The 7,363-nt window shown below is 44.9% G+C and overlaps 1 long non-coding RNA gene across 1 annotated transcript; it reads right to left on the bottom strand.

Annotated features, from left to right (window-relative positions):
- Positions 1-1,906: 1,906 nt before the first annotated feature.
- LOC119455486 (uncharacterized) lies at positions 1,907-6,818 on the bottom strand. Its single transcript, XR_005192959.2, has 3 exons — positions 6,638-6,818; positions 5,848-5,984; positions 1,907-2,021 (listed from the first exon to the last, which is right to left on the bottom strand). It is a non-coding gene; the product is annotated as an uncharacterized LOC119455486 (long non-coding RNA).
- Positions 6,819-7,363: the final 545 nt, after the last annotated feature.

Below are 7,363 nucleotides of genomic sequence, written 5' to 3'. Positions count from 1 at the left end.
AATGTAGCCAAACGCAAAAAAGAGCAAAAACATTTTATAGCCAAATATAGCCATTTTTATTTGCAGTTTTATCTATGTAAACATTTTCACATTCGACTGCGGCAGTTATTTTTTGCACAACCCGTCGCAACAAAATGTCCCTGCCGCAGTGGCGGTCGACCTTCGACCTCAACAACAGTGACATCATGCTGGCACACAGATTACTCTTTTGGTTGGCCCGGAAGCGCTCAAGTTCCAGCGAATCGCTGCAGAGGGCGAAACCGCAGTGATTTTATTTTATGACAGATAGTACTAAGTTATTATTTTGAGTATTATAGAGTAATATTAACTACGAATTCTGCGTTTAGCTGTCTGCGTTTAACGGTCTGCGACGGCGATGCGCCCATGGCCTCATTTTTTATGAGCCATGCAGAACGAGTCTTTCGCGCTATGATATCTGGCTTTATGTGTCTGATCGTCCGATCTTGTTTTATCGTTTTTTTCTTTTTAGTTAGCTTGGCCTGGATTAGCTGGTACACACTCTATATAGCACCCATTTACATCAACCTGGCCACCATTTTAGGTCTCTAGCTCGCCTAGAACATGCATTACAGACAACTGTCAGACAACAGATGCCACTCGCTGTCTGAATCGGTGTAAGCGAAGCTTCAAAAAATTTCTGCGCAAAACGGCACACCAGTGTAAAAAGCGCGCAGTAATTTTCGGCGACGAGCACGTCTCGAACCCAACTCGCTCGACATGGTAAAAGCCGCGAACCCGCACAAAGAGCAAAGGTAAACGATAAATTGATAGCAGTGGTAATCCTGTGAAAACTGGTTACTGTCAAAAAGCAAACTATGTTGATGTGCTAATAATATTAATTGCTGGGGGTTTACGTGCCAAAACCTCGATACGATTGGGAGGCATGACGCAGTGGGGGACTCGGGATTAATTTTGACCATCTGGGGTTCTTAAGCGTGCACCGAAATCTATGTACACGGGTGTTCCTGCATTTCGCCTCTATCGAAATGCGGCCGCCGTGGCCGGGTATCAAACCCGCGTCCTCTAGCCAGCAGCGTGACACTCCACCTGCATGCTAAGCTAAGACGGTGGGAGATGTTCACGTGACGTGGTGCACTGATGTCATCGTGGAAAACATGTTTCGATATTAGCACAATAGAGAGTTTTAGATTAGGGGTACGCAAGCGCTAGCAGGCCCCAACGCTTGCGTCCTCCTAATCTAAAACTCTCTATTGAGTACCTGTATCTATGACGTTACGGGCAAACCACCTATAAGTAAAAGCACTAGGGCTCGCCTTGGAGTTCGGGGTCTTGCTCCCATTCTTTTTTATACGTTCTCGCATACTTGGCCCACTTCCCCATGTTTGGATTCTCCTCTCTGAGGAGGATCCGATCTTACGTCGAACCTATCGAAATGAACCTCGAATGTAAGCACGACCAAAAATTCATTTAGCAGGAAAAGGAAAATGGCAGTAAAGCTTCGCGCGAGAAACGTGCAGTAGGATTTCACGCACGCAACAGCCGCGCGGCCGGCTCAGCCAGCTAAAACATAGCCTCCGAGATTTCTTTCTACTCCATCAGAGCCTCCTCTAGAGCGTTGGTTAGGGCGCCACTTAAAGCCCAAACAAAGCCAAGTCGCAGATTTTCAGTAGCCCAAATATAGCCACATAGCCAACTCGTCCAAGTCGACGCCAAAAATTTTTTTCGGTAGGCCAATTTGGCTATATAGAGCCAAACCTGGCAACACTGAACTTCGCCGTGCTAACTTCGCTATAGCATTTCACTTTGAAGAGTGCGTGCTGGAAGTGGGATAATATTGATGGAAGCATGGCGACTCGCAATAAAAAGAAAAAAAGAAAAAAAAACATTATGTAAAGGTTTTTTTCTATTTTTATTAAATTTACATGTGCGCCAGGCGACACCTGTTCCGAGAACTTCAGTCTTAGGATGTTTGTTACCGCAATGGTTGAGCTTCTGCTGCGACGTAGGAGTCCACGGGGTTTTTTTCCTTCCGGCCCTTCCTCTAATTGTAAAGAAAACAAAGATGTTTCAATTGGCGGTTCACCAATCAAAGCGGTTGCAGTATGCGACTCATGGTGACTTGTCATAAGGCACGCAAGCTGCATTTGCTAGAGAAGAGAAAATAGGGCTGATTCGGGAGTGTCCTTTTCGTGTGCCATTATGCGATCGTACATGCCATGCTGCAAACATTAAAATATTGTGTATTAGCCAATATTATATATTGAAAATTGTATATAGATAAAATTCGGCTTGCTTTTGCAAACGTATGCATAGGTATAATTATCGTATAGCGAGTGCACTTTAGCAAGGAGGCTTCGTTTAATTGCCTGAGATATGACACTTCACAACACAACGAAGCTTGAAGACGTTGTTGGTTACAATCATTTTGCTCGTGCAAGCAGGGAGCCCCTTGTTTTTTATATTTTACAACGTTGTACTAGTCTTGCTCTTTTTTCTCGAACACTTCTTTCTTCAAAAAATTCCGGCAGATCCAACGCACCTTCTTGGAATCTGCATTCGGCCAAGCGTTATTTAAGAGCATGAAGAGTGCTGAAAATGTTGTTAGAGTTTGGGTGTTACTGCAATGCCAGTGCAAGGTCATATCGAAGGCCTTCGCCCAAACAACATCATCTAGGCTGCAAGCTGTGCAAACGTGGCCCCTTCGCACCTGCATGGGTGCGCGTACATGTGCTATCAATGTGATGTGATCAAGCAATGTGACACACGCGGCGATCATTTCAAAGAGCTAGTTGGCACGATAGAAGTGCACGTGCGATTGTGACCTAATGATACAGCGCACGGGCTGCTGTGATGGGGACCGAGATGCGATCCCGCCATCAGTAACTTATTTGAATTAAAAAAAGAAAAGTACGAGCTACTTGGCAAGACAGCGGCAGCCCCCAGCAGCCACGGTCCGAAATGTCTGAGAAGGGTTTTCAACGAAAGCTTCGCGTTGAAAGTGAGACAAAGAGAGAGAGAGAAATGACAAGGGAAATGCAAGAAGGTTAACCAGAAGAGTCTGTAGCATATGGCGAAATTCGGCCGGTTCAGACGGATTGCCTCATAAAATGGACATTAAACCTGCCCGACAAGTGGCATTGTTCGGATTTTCAAGTAACCAACTTCTAATGTTCGACTTTTAAATTGGTCAACGTTATTAGGGCACATGTTGCAATTGTGCATTTTAAGCCGGTAAGCTGTGAAGTCATGCCTGCTTAAAAACATCCTGAGACTACAGCAGGTGTTTAAGATAAACACCTGCTAAACGTTACATGGGTGTTTTAGAGTTCAGTCGTTTCTAAGAAGCCTTCCTCGAATAATGAGCGACAAAACTGGAACGTCAATGCCTCTTAGCAAATTTTTAAAGCATATATCTGGAAATTGGTGCTTGTATGGGAAATTCTGCTAAGTGGATATCAATTAATTTATTTATTTGATGGCGATTATCGATCTTAAGTGCATAATTAAAAGTAAGTAGTATTTGAATGCTGCTATTTGTAATGAAAGTAACACTCCCCTATTCTCATACTCCATCTGATTACGTGGAATTGTGCCGACTGTCACAGGGAATCTTTTATTGATAGTAATAAGAATAATGAGAGGAAGCAGTAGAATAAAGAGCAACTGCAAACAGCTTGATGTTCAGTGCAATCTGAGCTTTTTTTTCGGAATAAGCTGGCCGTTGTTCCTGTCTGATGCGGAATAGCGGTAGCATGGACCAACTTCGCTGTTGAGGTAAGAAGTGTAATTGCTGATGGAATAGATGAACATTTATGTGGCTAAACTTCATAGGTTAAGGATAATGTTTCAAAAAAAAATAAGCTTCGCCACGGAAAGCCCAATGTCTTTTTGTCACTGTGGAAATAGTGCTTCCATTGCGGTGAGTACGTGTCATGTTATTCTTTGCGGAGGTGCACAATAAATAAACTAATTGGTAGCTAAACGCCCAACCAATCGCGTGTTTGGCTCATCTGTCAGAAAAATGAAAAGGTGATCACTGCAGCGTGCGGGGACTCACAGTGTAAGCGTCTTTACACGCAGCATGGCTCAAGACAACGGCACAGAAAGAGCTGAGTCACGTGGCATAGCCGTTCACAGCGCGACATAAACCACGCGAGTCACGCCATCAGTGGTATAAAAATCGCACGCGCACCGTGTAACTGGTCGTCCGCATGCAGTTGTTTTACAGCGAAGCTCTTAGCCTCTAGTTCGTCGGGATTTTTCGTGTCCGCGTACGCGGTGTTCACACAAAAATGTGGGCCGATCCCGGAAACTGTGTAAAGAAACGGGAAGCGCCACCGTATAGGGCTTCTCCAATATGCATGACGTCATCAGGTGACATCATCACTTAACGAAAACGGCATCGCTTGACGTCACGCTTGATGTTATGACGTCTTCAAATTAAGTCATCAGGCAATATTGTCACGTGACGATGCCGTTATTCTCGTATATTCGAATTACATCCGAAGCTATCATGTCTCGAGTTGTGTGTAAGTCGAACTTTACGAATTTGCTGATGCAATTTACTTTGAGAAATTCAATTAGTTCAATAACGCACTTGCGCTTGGCGGGGGACCTAGGAGAATGAGGATCCATGCTGACGTACGTGGCTTGTGGTGGTGGTGCTTTTTAACGTCGTCTGACGTCGGTCGTGCTTGTCTGACTTCGGCTACAGCTTCGCTGTACATCCACTGTCACACGGTGGAATGGAGGTGGATTTCTTGTGTTTGGTTTTTTAGTGTGTAAACATCTTAAACAATCGTAAACCTGGTGAATGAGAGACATTATATCGAATGTCACCGTAAGTAGAGCTAGGATGATCAAAGCAGCATGGTATGAAAGCGTTGTAAAAAAAGAGAAAACAACTAAAGTTACCCATTCTTGAAATTCCCGAGCAGCTAGTGGCTTTTGTGCATGAAGTCATGTGTGTCTGTCACTCAGTGTTACTCGCGTTGATTTTTATATTCTTCTTTCGCATTAAATTGGCGCACCAGTGTTCTGTTGTGGTGGTGGTGGTTTGTAGCAACATGCGGGCTCAGCCTGGAGATCGAGGTCGGTAATTGCTCCGTTGCTCTGACTGAGTGTCGCTTTCACTGCCACTGGTGTGTGCCACCACACGGCTAGCAAGCCATTTTCTCTTAGGCATGCAATAAGAAGGCGCGATGCTTCCTTTCGGGCTATACCTGATCTGCATTAGGACTTTGTAATCGCTAGCATTTGTTTTTTCACGATTTTTCAGGAACTGACTACAAGTGCTCTAGGATCACCGCTAAACCCTATGACGTCATAGTATGTCACCCGGAAAGGAAAGTGAAGTTTCACATTAAAGATAAAAAAACAAAAACGCTTAATGAAATTTAGGTTGCTTGTTTGGCCCCTGAAAAAATAAGTACGTACATCTTTTAGACGTACCATAGCACGAATGACGTCTCAGTATTGATGGTATACCTGTGGCTGATCCAATTAACTATCAGACTATTTAAGGTTGCTATAACATTTAACAGATTGATCAGTAACGTGCTCTTCTTGAGATATGGCTTCGGCTTTTTTTCGTTCTTGTCTTTTTTTTTGGAATAGCCAGAGAGCATTTCGCTGTGAGCGCTTTTTTATTAACCATATTGCATGAAAACTCCTGTACGAGGCTTATGTAACGCTAACAGTATGTATAAATAAATGAATTATTAGAATAATAAATTATTAACTATTTGAAAAATTAGCGATGTACTCCGCGCTCCCTTTCCGGCTTAATCGCCGAGCCATCGTCTGGCTTAGCCGCAGAGGCTCGAACCGCCTTTTGCCCAACGTCTGGGTGACACGCAAGCGTACTTGGCCATCTTGATGTCGTGCAGCGTGTCCGGCAGCGGTTCCTTGAACGTCTCTGGCAGCGGGAGCGACACGAGGATGAGGCAGGCGCACCCCGCGATGTCGACCACCTTGGGCGCTCACGAGAAGAACACCACGCCCTGAGCAGGAGGTGCGCGTCGCCTTGCACGAGTTTGCCACCGACGTTTGCTTAGTAATGCATACATGTATACTTCATCTTTGATAAATAGACTTAACTATAGAGGGTCAGGTGGAGAGGTTGGAAACACGTGCTTCCTGCTATAGTCTAGTTCACACATAGTATTAGGGCTAAGGTGCTACGAATTATGAAGAGTGCCTTAAAGGAACAGTTGTTCTTTTTCACCACATATGTGCAATAAGACCCTACGCATGCACTTTAGAGAGGACCAGGGATAAACTAAGACGAACTCAAGCGAAATAAAAGGCGACGGACAAGAAGATAAGGCACATGACGTGTCGCACATAAAGCGCTTAATTCCGGCACTCTCCTTTTCATCTCGTAAAGTTACGCCTATCATTCTCTCCGGCATCGCTCCTGGCTTGGTGCTCAACAGTTCCTCCCGAGTTTCTTTGTTAGCCTCCACGTTTTGATCGCGTTGGTCGAGCATTTCTCAGGTTAGCGTTTATTCGTGTTATTGGAACTGCGACATTTTTATTGAAGGCAACTCCGCTTGCTGGCACATTTTGCGAAACGTTTAGGCGCAATAAAAGACAACGGACACTGGACCGAGCGCTGCAGTGTCACAAATAAAGCGACCGCGCTTGCGCATACCAGCTCCTTGGTGAAGGGCGCCAGTATGGCCCCGATGCGGCTCGTGGTGATAGTTAAGGACATGGCTGTGGTGCGCAGCTTGGTCGGATAGAGCTCGGACATCTGGACGACGTTGACGCAGTGAGCCGCTATCAGGCCCATCTTGGCTAACAGCGCGCTCGCCATCAGGGCCCACGAGGCATCTGCGACCCCAGAACATTGTCGCTCGCTCTGGATTCTTTGTTGCTTGCGTAACCCACAGTAAAGTTCGGGAGCAATTTCATGAAATAATGCTCCTGGAATAGCTGCAAGGAAGATCAAGGACTACCGTATTTACTCGTATCTAGACCTCTCAGAAATTCTGAAGGTCAGAAAAAAAAGCACTTTCATCGAATGCAAGCAGACGAAGATAGTAGTAATCGACGTAGTAATCGACGTGGTGCGCCTACGTTCTGTAGGCGCACCAGACAGAGATGTGAGAACATTTCGTAAGCATTTTTTTAAAATATCGTAGTTTATGAAAGTTCAAACCCGGTCACTCATAAATGTTACAGGACGGGCAACTTCAAATATTATTGGAAGGTGATCACTGCTTGTAGAACACTCAATAATCGATCAAGAAGTTATGGAGAGACTCGGGCAACAGAATCTAAGATCTATTGAAGAGTGAGATCGACCTGGCGCAAACGTAATAGATCCGAAGTTAACACACGTTAGCCGATTCTCCAACCACCAGTTCCACAATCG

Source organism: Dermacentor silvarum, chromosome 1, assembly GCF_013339745.2.
Source record: "Dermacentor silvarum isolate Dsil-2018 chromosome 1, BIME_Dsil_1.4, whole genome shotgun sequence".
Classification (NCBI taxonomy): Eukaryota; Metazoa; Arthropoda; class Arachnida; order Ixodida; family Ixodidae; genus Dermacentor; species Dermacentor silvarum.
Note: the sequence above shows the minus strand (reverse complement) of the source record. Positions and strands in the feature narration are given on the sequence as shown.